This window comes from Musca domestica, unplaced genomic scaffold, assembly GCF_030504385.1.
Source record: "Musca domestica strain aabys unplaced genomic scaffold, Musca_domestica.polishedcontigs.V.1.1 87, whole genome shotgun sequence".
Classification (NCBI taxonomy): Eukaryota; Metazoa; Arthropoda; class Insecta; order Diptera; family Muscidae; genus Musca; species Musca domestica.
This window is the reverse complement of record NW_026712423.1, coordinates 2,835,345-2,848,159: the sequence shown is the minus strand read 5'-3', so window position 1 is coordinate 2,848,159 and position 12,815 is coordinate 2,835,345.

Here is a 12,815-nt window from a genome sequence, read left to right as displayed (position 1 = left end):
GTCCTGCAGACATAATACACATTTGAGTAAAATTTTATCAACCTACTTTATTTCGTTCGGAAGCTTGAGTGATTTCCACAGACGGACGGACATGACCAAGAATATATATACTTTGTGGGGTCTAAAGTGTATATTTCGAGGTGTTATAAACGGAATGACAAACTTAATATACCCTCTATACTATCGTGGAGGGTATAAAAAATGGAGAAGTTTGTTCGAACCAGCTACCCTAGGTTTTGTGCCCTCATTACTTGAAAAGGTAAATACATTATTTTGCTTTTACATTTTGTAAAAAAAATGAATCATTTTAAGCTTACAGGTAATGCAAATGACATGTAGTTGTCATTACTAGTAGTGCTAATAGTGATGATGGTACATACCGATGCAATTTTTCCTGGCTAGCTTCCATATATCTATACCAAACGATTTTGCATTTAAACAGTTTTAAGGCCTTAATATTCTATGGTCATAAAGTTTGTCACGGTAGTTCCACAGCTAATAGATTCAAAATCGGCAGAAATTGAAATTAGAAATAGGTGAAATTTTCAGAAAATCGGATGTTCCAATTAGTTGAAAGAGGTTGCTCAAAATGTGTGGTGCAAATACTAAAATTTGCTACCTTTCGACTTTATCGGATTCTAACAATTTTGTATGTGAAGCCTGTACGTTTTTCAGGTGTATGTTGACTTTTTTGGGCAGAAGGAGCAAAGATATCAGATGGATAGAAGAACTACGATGTGAGAAGATTGGAACAAATCTTTAAGGAAAATAGACTGGCAGATTTCACATGCAGGTCCATGTGTAGATCATCCACAAACAAAGACCTAAAATGGTAGACTGGACAAAATGCATAATGGAAAAATAGTTAATGTGAAAAATATATAGAGGCGCTGCTCACAACAGTGACATGTTAGAATAAAAATTATATTTACACAGCAATTTTAAGAATAAAATTTTCTGAAAACCAAAAATTTGAACTAAAAATTGCATTCCACTGACGTTTGAATATTGCATTTGCTGTTAAAACAACTTAACATTGGTGATTATGTTGTTATGATATCGTAACAACAGAGGTATTTACATCTGGTGACAATATTTGGACTCTGTCTTGTCCCATCTTTATACTTCTATGTCTTTGCCACAAAGGCCTTGAAAGGAATCTCATCCAAAGAAGCATGTCGATCTGTAGTCCACAAGACAACTGATTATGTCCTGTTATTATACCCTCAGCCATATGGCTAGAGAGGGTATATATCATTTGATACGGTCCAAATGTGCCTCATCGAAATAACATTTTTAAAGAAAATTTATTACTGCACAGAAAGAGAAAGGGTAATCCGCTCTAACTTTGCACATCCTAATATTGGTATTAGTGCTAGGTCAGGTGCGAAAATTGACAATATCGGTCAATTCCCACAAAGGGTCAACTTTTTGAATAATTATAACTCTTATAAACTATGATGTACATGCCCGTCTATCTTGTTATTAGACACAACACAATGTTTTTATTAACCCAAGGTCTTGTGTGAAGATGGAATATATCGGTCCACTCCTTCTGGTACCTCCCCCACGAAGGGTCAACATTTTGAAGATTCATGAAACTCAAAAAATTAACATCCGATTCCATTCAGACTTGGCATATCAAAAATTTTTTTTTATCAACACAAGACCTGTTATAAAGATGGCAGAGATGGAACAAAGTTTTGAATAATTGAATCATCAAAGTAATGAATAATTATCATAAATCCGAAATAAGGATCCAGTTCTCTTCATATTTCACACAACTCATTATTTGTACTAACACAATATTTGCTGTGTAGATTTGATATATCGGTTCACTTCTTCTGGTACCTCCCCCAAAAAGGTCAAAATGTTGAATATCCATGAACTTCAGAAAACGTGTAATTAACATCCGATTCCATTCAAACTTGCCATCTCAACATATCTAACAACACAAGGTATGTGGTGGTAGAGATCGCTTTTTTTTTTGGTTACTCTCCACATAGGATTCACGATTTTGAAAAACAAAACGCTTAAAGAAAGTGAAATAACCATCCAGTTCTCTTCAAATTTCACAGACACAAACATTTTCTATTGTGAAGATGACATATACAGGGTTGCCCATATTCGACTTACCAATGATCCATTTCGATGACTCTTAGGGCCCATTCCAATCGACGAGGCTTGTCCGCAGGCAACATTCTTTGCGTCAATTGAATTTTGTACGGGAACAAATGCAAATCAATGCGAATAATCCGTTGTAGAGTAGACCGAGCCATGCCCAACTGCTGAGAACGGCGTTTTTGGGATGTTCTTGGGAACCTCTCAACACTGGCTCGTACGGCAGCTATATTTTCGGCCGATCGCCTTGGTCGACTTTTATATGGCCTCTTCGGATTAGAAAGAGCCTTACCAGTCGAACATTTTTCGTATAAACGCTTAATTGTGTTCTTAGAAGGCGCACTTCTCACATTTTTAATGTTTTAAAAGCACATTGAGTTTTCACTATTGACTTCTTGTAAATTTCAACTACTTCAGAGCGCTCGAGTGGCGTGTATGGGTTCATGGTAAAAATCAGCTTGGACTGACGCTTCAAACGCGGTATGTCATTAAGCGATGTGACATCTCTGTCAAAAGTTATGGCGTTGCCAGATGGGTCCGTCGGATATGGGCAACCCTGTATCTGCGAAATCCTTCTTGTACTTCACCCACAATTTTTAATAACTTTGTCTAACAAGTCAGCGATTCTTTACAACTTGTTATATTTAAATATTTCTCTCGACTAGAAACCTGAGAGGAATATTGAATTTATGATTTCGCATAAAACTGAAACATTTTCGATTTTCTTGTAATTTTGCCCATACCAATGAAATAATTTGGCCAGCTATATCTCGTATAAAGTGGAGGAAATTTGAATACTATCCACTAATTGGAAACAATTTGGAAATTTTGAAAAAAAAAAAGCAAGTAAAAAAGCATTAAGTTCGGCCGGGCCGAACTTTGAATACCCTCCACCATTTGGAACGAATTAGAAAATTCTCACAAAAAAAAAAAAAATATTAAAATCCATTAAAAATTCTAAAATATTAAAATATCTAATATAGGAAGGTGCCGATATAGGGGCATATACGATATTGTGGACCTATAACGACAAATCTATGTCTGCGTGTAAAGTACTCACAAGGAACCCCTTGTGTGGATTTTCAGATAATTCCATTGAAAAAAGTGGCTAAAATCATCAAAATACCGAATATTGTAGACCTATATAGACAATTCCGTTTCAGGGGTAAAGTGCTCACAAAGAACTCCGTGTGTGGATTTTCAGACAATACGATTGGTAAATGTGGGGGGTACCGTTATATGGGGGATATACGATATCGTGGACCTTTATAGACAATTCTCTCACAGGGGGTAAGGTACTCACAAAGAACTACTTGTGTGGATTTTAAGACAATTCCATTGCAAAGTGTGGCTAACGTCATCAAAATACCGCATGCCGGGTGGTACAGTTATATGGAGGATATGCGATATCGTGGACCTATATAGACAATTCTTTTTGAGGGGGTAAAATGTCCACAAGGGACTCCTTTTGTGGAATTTCAGACAATTCCATTAGAAAATGTGGATACAACCATCAAAATACCAAATATCTGGGGTACCGCTATATGGGGGCTATACGATATCGTAGACCTATATAGATAATTCTCTGCCGAGGTATAAAGTACCCACAAGGGACTACTTGTGTGGATTTTCAGACAATTCCATTGAAAAATGTGGCTAAAATCATCAAAATACCGAATATCGGGGGGTACCGTTATATGGGGGCTATACGATATCGTGGACCGCAGACAAAAGAGAGATCTGTGTAAAATTTTAGCTTCCTATCTTAATTCGTTTAGACTGTAGCGTGATTACAACAGACGGACAGGGCTAAATCGTCTTAGAATTTTACGATGATCAAGAATATATATACTTTGTTGGGTCTAAAATGATTATTTCGATGAGTTACAAACGGAATGACGAACTTAATATACCCTCCATACTTTTTTTGATGGAGGGTATAAAAACAAATAAAAACTCTATAGGTTCGGCCGGGCCGAACTTTGAAAATCTCATACCATTTGGAACAAATTTGGCAATTTTCAAAAAAATAAAATCCGTTAAAAATTTAGCTAAAATCTGTTAAAACCCTGTTATAAGCCATCACAACATTCAAATGCGAAACTTAAAAAAAAAAAAAACGGTGAATAATGTCGCTAAAATCATCAAAGTACCGAACATCGGGAGGTACCGTTATATTTTTCTGTCTTAGGCTGTAGTATTCATTTCGAACTTCAAATATCAAATTTCCAACAATTCCGGTGAATAATATCGCTAAAATCAACAAAGGACCGAATATCGAGAGATAGCATTATATGGGGGCTATACGAAGACCTGGACCTGCACAGGCAATTTTCTGTCTTAGATTGTAGTATCCATTACGAACTTGAAATGCTAAATTTGAAACAATTCACCGAAATGATGTCGCTAAAATCATCAAAATACCGAATATCGTCAGGTAGCGTTATATGGGGGCTATACGAAGACGTGGACCTGCACAGAAAATTTTCTGTCTTAGGCTGTAGTATTTATTTCGAACTTCAAATACCATATTTGAAATAGTTTCAGTAAATAATGTCTCTAAAATAATCAAAATACCCAATATCGGGAAGTGCGTTACATGGGGACTTTACGAAGACGTGGACCTACATGGCTCATTTTCTCTTTTAGGCTGTAGTATCCATTACGAACTTCAAATACCAATTTTGAAACAATTCCGGTAAATAATGTCGCAAAAATCATCAAAATACCGTATATCCGGAGGTACCGTTATATGGGGGCTATACCAAGACGTGGACTACATTTAATACCAAAAGTCCTGCAGACATAATACACATTTGAGTAAATTTTTGTCAACATACGTCATTTCGTTCAGAAGCTAGAGTGATTTTCAGAGACGGACGGACATTGCTTAACCGATATAGAATTTTGTGCTGATCAAGAATATATATACTTTGTGGGGTCTAAAATGTATATTTCGAGGCGTTACAAATGGTATAACAAACTTAATATACCCTCCATACTATGTTGGAGGGTATAAAAACAGATATATAAGAGAGCGCATGAGACAGAAAATCGCCTTGTATATATATATATATATGTCTCCCTCCAATTCGTGATAAACCAATAACGAACTTAAAAATAAATTTAAAATTGAATTCTCACAATATTATAAATTACACTACATTTGCCATTTGTCTATTTGATTTGCCCCCGTTCAACATTTACATTTCCTACAATCCATTTAAAGTCGTTGATTTTTTGCCATATTGTGTGTGTGTATGTGTGTTGGTGAGTGATTTTTGACGTCAACGTCAAAGAGCGATGTTTCACATCATTTTGCAAACAAATCGCGTTTCTGTCATTTTTTATGACTTTATTATGTAAAAATAATTCTCACTGAGCAAATATGTTTACGTTTACATCGTTTCGTTACGTTTTTTTCCTCCGCCAACATTCAACATTTTATTAAATATCGGAATTGTAACGACAACATTCAAATTGTTTACACCTTCAACTGCAAGTCAGCCCGCCAGCCCGTCAACATTGCTGGCACCTTTGTCGTTTGTTTCTTCCGGGGCCCAACAACACTCGCACACACACAGAAACAACCAGTTATATACCACACCACTGCCGCCAGAGTCAGTCCTCAGTCAGTTAGTCACTTATTTAACACTTATTGGCACTTTACGTGACACAGACTGAAAAGGACACGAATGCGAAGGGGCAACAGCAACAAACAAATCCTCACAACAAACGGCATGATGGCAGTATGTGTTTTTTTTCCTTTCGTACGACAATACATGCCCCAAGTATACGTTCGGTCGTTCCACTTATTGAATAGCTATCAACTCAACTATACCGCGCACGTGTACCTCTGTACGACGGCATATTGGACTGGTGTTCTGTGTTCCCGGAATACCAGCCAGCCCCAGCCGCGTTGAAATGTCGAAATATCTGACAATATATTGATGTTTATCCTTCTGTTGATAACACAAATTGATTTGATTTGACAATTTCTTTCATTTCGTTAGCGGTGTTGTTGTTGTTGTTATTGCTGCTGGTGTTGTTGGTCTCTTGCTTATTCCAGAACTTAATATTTCTTCATATCACGGCTGAGCCTGGCTGAGTGAGGTGTGGGTGAGTGCCAGAGTGTAGTAAAAGCAATCTCTATTGAATAAGGTGTCTTAACGCGTGATGTCATTTAAAATTGTACACAAAATAATTTTTTACGATATTTCTGAACTGAGTGCTAAAAAAGTGAGTATTGCTTGAGTGAAGGGGGAAAGGGGGTATGGAAAGGTGTTGATGTCTGTTCTTGCAACGAAAATGTGGGCAAACACATTTGCCATCCAGGCTGACAACATCTATGGGAATATTGGACGTAAAGTACATTTGATTGTTTGTATGTACGTCAAAGCTAGATAGTACGGAATCAACAAATGGAAACAGTGGAACACAAGACGTTTGATATTAATATATTTATAACCTAAGACTCTATGGTAATAGAGAACTATCAATATTTTATAGCCTAGACCATGGTATATTAAGTTCGTCATTCCGTTTGTAACACTTCGAAATATAAATTTTGTACCCCACAAATTATATAATTTCTTTCTGTCTGAAGCTATAGATAGACGGATATCTATATATATAGCCCCATATAACGGTACCAATCTATAATCGGTATTTTGCTGATTTTAGCGACATTGTTCGCCTCAATTGTTTCAAATTTCGTATTTAAAGTTTCTAATTAGTACAACAGGTCGTGACAGAAAATTGGCAATGTTTGTCCTCCTTACATTCGGTATTTTGATGATTTAGCGACATTACTCACCGGAATTGCTACAAATTTCGTATTTGTGACAAAAAAATTACAGGTCCACGTCTTCGTATAGACCCCAAAATATCGGTAAATCTCTATATACGGTGTTTTTAAGATTTTAATAGAATTTATGACGAACAAGTAAAAAATCTGTAAGTTCGGCCGGGCCGAACTTCGAATACCCTCCGCCATTTAGAACCAATTTGGAAATTCACATAAACAATAAAATCCGTTAAAAAATCTGTTAAAATCTTAAAAAAACACAGACCGTAGCTATTATATCAGGGTCTATACGACGACATGGACATGCATAAGTAACATTTGTCATAAGCCATTACAGTATTCAAATGCGAAACTTAAAAAAAAACGGTAATAACATAGCTAAAATCATCAAAATACCGAACATCGGGGTATACCGTTATATGGGGGCTATACGACGGCGTGGACCTGCACAGACAATTTTCTGTCATAGGCTGTAGCATCCATTACGAACTTCAAATACAAAATTTGAAATAGTTCCGGTAAATAATGTCGCTAAAATCATCGAAATACCGAATATCGGGAGGTACCGTTACATGGGGGCTATACGAAGACGTGGACCTACATGACCCATTTTCAACACCAAAAGTCCTGCAGATATAGTACACATTTGAGTAAAACTTTATTAACCTACTTCATTTCGTTCGGAAGCTAGAGTGATTTCCACAGACGGGCATACTGATAGACGGACGAACATCGCTAAATCGACATAGAATTATATGCTGATTAAGAATATTTATACTTTGTGGGGTCTGAATAGTATATTTCGAGGTGTTACAAACGGAATGACAAATTTAAAATACCCTATGGTGGAGGGTATAAAAACAATTTTAAGACGATCTAGCTCTGTCCGTCCGTCCGTCTGTGGAAATCACTCTAGCTCCCGAACCAATTAACGTAAGTTGAAAAAAATTTAACTCAAATGTATTTTTGATTTGCAGGACTTTTGGTATTGAAAATGGTCTATATGGGTCCACATTTAGGTAAAGCCCCCATATAACTGTACCTTCCTATATTCGATATTTTCATGTTTTTGGCGACATTGTTCACCGGAATTGTTTCAAATTTCGTTATAATAGTTCGTAGTGGGTACTAAAACTTGTGAAAGAAAATTGGCTATGCAGGTTCAGGTCATCGTATAGCCTCCCTATATTCGGTATTTTGCTGATGCCTTCCTATAGCCCTTAAATATCGGTACCTTCCTATATATAGTTTTTTTTTAAATTTTAACAGAATTTATAACGAATTATATTTCTTATTTATTTATTATTAATTTTTATTAATTTTTCTTTTTTTTTTTTTTTTGAAAAAATTGAAATCCTTTCCAAATGTTGAAGGGGATGCAAAGTTCGGCCCGACTGAATATACTGCTTTTAAACTTCTTTTTTGACAAAAATCATAATGGAAATGTTTTTGTAGAGCTAGGTATGGTAAAAGGCAGGTCCATTCAATCTTGACGGGTGAAAATGATCTAATAGTCAAGAAAGGTATCAATAGCAGAGAACACAAGGAAATTAAATTAATTGAACGGATGAGTTGGAACGTAGGTTCAGGTAGAAACCACTTCATTTGAACCTGAGAATAAACAATAATATGTAGAACGAATGAGGTGCACAAATTTAGCCACGAGATAGTAGAAAGAAAACAGGATAGGGCTATGTAGTATCTGAATCGATTTCACCAATTTTGAATTACTTGCTTTTGGGCTCCCAAACGTTACATCTAAACCATCATCTGATACAGTTAAAATAGCTGATCATGTGGTCAAGAGTTGCGAGGAACCCTCATTGCCTGGCGACAGGAACTTCTGCTATGAAATGACGCTGAAAGACCCTCGCAATGGCAAAACTATATATTGTAATGTGACCATTTCAAGCACTGACTGCTGTAGAGTTATTGTAGATCAATATGAATTATTTATTTATTTTGCTTCTTGCGATTCGTTCGCTTTTTACGACTGCTTCTTCTCGTTTCAGGCTGAGTGAACCGATGCGCCCAGCTATAACCCTATTCCCGACTACTCAGCCAACTACCAAAGTTCCGACGACGAGAGCCCATCACAGTATCATCGTACCGTGCGCTACCAATCCGATCAATTTCAATCCAAGCACCATCGAGCTGACAGCTACATCCTTTCTATTGCTTTCAACAGGCGATGTCCTTAAACCGATGGCGAGCTATCCGTAGAAATCCTTCTAGCTTACACGAATATCCAACTATAGACACCAAGAGATGATATGTCTGCTGGACTTTTGGTATTGAATGGGCTATGTAGGTCCACGTTTTGGCATAGTCCCCATATAACGGTACCTCCCGATATTCGGTATTTTAATGATTTTAACGAGATTATTCACCGGAATTGTTACAAATTTGGTATTTGTAGTTCGTAATGGATACTACAGTCTAAGACAGAAAATTGTCTGTGCAGGTCCACGCCGTTGTATAGCCCCCATATAACGGTACCCCCCGATGTTCGGTATTTTCATGATTTTAGCGAATTTATTTACCGGAATTGTTTCAAATTTCGCATTTGATGTTCGTAATCGATACTACCGCCTAAGACAGAAAATTGTCTGTGCAGGTCCACCACTTCGTAGAGCCCCCATATAACGGTACCTCTTGATATTCGGTATTTTAATAATTTTAGCGACATTTTTCACCGGAATTGTTTCGAATTTGGTATTTGAAGATCGTAATGGATAATATAGCCTATGACAGAAAATTGTCTGTGCAGGTCCACGTCTTCGTATAGCCCCCATATAACGGTACCTCACGATATTCGGTATTTTGATGATTTTAGCGACATTATTTACCGGAACTATTTTAAATTTGGCATTTGAAGTTCGTAATGGATACTGTAGCCTATGACAGAAAATTGTCTGTACAGATCCACGTTTTATAACCACCACGGTACCTCCCTATATTCGGTATTTTTATGATTTTAACTACATTATAAACAGATTTTTTTCTTTCAAGTTTCGCATTTGAATATTGTAATAGCTTGTGACAAAAGTTGCCTATGCAGGTCCACGTCGTCATATAGACTCTAATATAGGGCTGCATTAGATATTTTCAAGGTATTAACATAATTTTTAACGGATTTTATTTTTTTGAAAATTGTTAAATTTGTACCAAATGGTGGAGGGTATTCAAAGTTATGTTTCGTATTTGAATATTGTTGTATTATAGACTCGAATATAACGGTAACTCCTTATATTCAGAATTTTGATGATTCCTAAATGGTGGAGAATATTTTTCATATATTTACTTTAGGTTTGCGGGTCCCTGAGTAGACCCTATTTATATTTCAAATGTTGCCTCGAAAATCAAATGCAACGTTCACACTGTCTTGGCGTCATGAACTGACACTTGATTTCCATCCTTCATTCGATGTTGGATGACGAAGTAGCACCAACAACAAGAAAACACCAACAACAAACATGATTGTGTTTAGGGTTAATATAAGAAATTGAATTGAGGCTCGTTCTGCTGGCACAAAGAAAGGTTTTTTTTATTGGCTGACATGCAAACGAATTCAGGACTATAGGACAAGGAAGATGATTTCAATACAACGAGAACAACGAGAAACATAAAGGAGAAGTCATAACACCGATGGTGGGTAAGGTTAATACATTTTTATTGAATTATATTATTTTATAGCGGGACAGAGAATGAAAAGCAGAAAATAAAAAAAAAATAAAAATACAGGAAAATCGAAGCAATGAAACACTTTTATTTGCAACGTTTTTTTGCCGCGTCTTCTTCAACATTTGTCATCGACATGCAATTGTGGTAAATTAAATTTTGCAAATACTTCTGCAACGTAGCCATGGAATTCTCCTTTTTTTTAAATCGCTTTAGATTGTATGATTTCATTCATTGTATTTTTCTTTATTGCCAATAAAAAAGGGGGAATGATTTGATTTGTTTACGTGCAAATATTAAGAAAAAAAAAAAAAACTGATTCGAACAAAGTGATAAGAAGCCTCAGTGTAAGGTGATAAATGTGAAAGAATTTTTCCTCTAAATCATGCAATCAAAATACTTGTTTTCCTTTCAAATAACAACATAATTGAAGTGGAAGTTTTATAGCCTGTCACAATTTCCATTTAGCTATAATTTGACATTTTGGGTTTCAGGTATTTGAAAATCCAAAAAAAAAATGCCTTGAAATGTCAAAGCTCTATTATAAATATTTCGAAGTCGAGGGCAAAACATTGGGGCCCTTTCTTGTTTTTTTACTCTACATCATATAGTGATCAGGGTATTATGTCTTAGTGCATTTGTTTGTAACATGGATAAGGAAACGAGATAGACCATAGGTACTTTCGAAGATCCTCATAGAATCATTTCCTGAGTCGATCTATGCATGTCAACCCGTCCGTTCGTCCATCCATATATTCTTGTGAACAAAATGCAGGTCGTATATACTATCTGAATTCCAGATATCTCAAAGAGCTCAGAAGTATCTTTGTCAAATTTTATCGGGATCGGTTCCGATTTTGATATAGCTTTGATAACAAACGTGAAATCGGATAGATGTTCACCATTATTATGAATAACAGCCCAAATTGGATAGATTTTTTCACATCCAACAGAATCTCTCCATTTATACACTCCACTATAGTATTGAGGGTGTATTAAGTTTGTCATTCCGTTTGTAACACCTCCAAATATACATTTTGGAGCCCACAAAGTATAAATACTCTTGATCAGCATAAAATTCTCTCGATGTCTGATGACTGTCTGTATGTCCGTCTGTTGAAATCACTCAAGCTTCCAAACGAATTGGATTAGGTTGATAAAATTTTACGTTAATGTGTATTTGGTCTGCAGGACTTTCGGTCTTGACAATGGCCTAGGTAGGTCCACGCATAGGTATAGTCCTCATATAACTTTATCCTCCTACATTCATGATTCAACGGCATTATTCACAGGAATTGTTTCAACTTTCGTATATGCTTTTCATAATAAGACACTACATCCTGTGACAGAAAATTGTATATGAAGGTCCAGGTCTTCGTAAAGCCTCCATATAACTGTATCCCTCTATATGCCACATTTTGATGATTTTCGCGACATTATTCACCGGAATTGTTTCAAATTTCGTATTTGCAGTTCATAACGAGAAATACAGCCTGTTACAGGAAGTGGTCTAGGCAGGCCCAGATCTTCGTATAGCTTCCATATAGCGGTACCCCCCGATATTCGCTATTTTGATGATTTTAGCTACATTACTCACCGAATTTATTATTTATTCAAGTTTCGCATTTGAATATTGTAATAGTTTATGATAAAAGTTGCCTATGCAGGTCCACGTCGTCGTATAGACCCTAATATGGCGGCTACATTCGGTATTTTTAAGATTTTAACAGAAATTTAACGGATTTTATTTTTGTGAAAATTGCCAAAATCGTTCCGAATGGCGGAAGGTATTCAAAGATCGGTCCGTCCGAACTTACTGCTTTTTTAGCTCGTTTTTTTACACACAAGGGTATTATATTTTTGTGCATTATTTTATAACATGGAGAAAGAAGTGAGATAGACCCACAGTTACTTTTGAGGATTTTTATAGAATCACTTTATGAGTCGATATGAAATTTTCCACACAACATATATGTACCAGACATCAGATACAGCCCAGCAATACCTGTTTCAAATTTTATCGAGATCGGTTCACATTTCAATATAGCTCCTATATATATTTTTTTTCGATTTCAGGTTTATTGTGCACCAAATGGCTCATATCAGTCCAAATAGAGTGAAGTGTGGCGTATCCGACAGACAGCTACAACATAGAACTCAGAAATAACTTCGTCAAATTTTATGAAGATCGGCTCAAATTTACGAT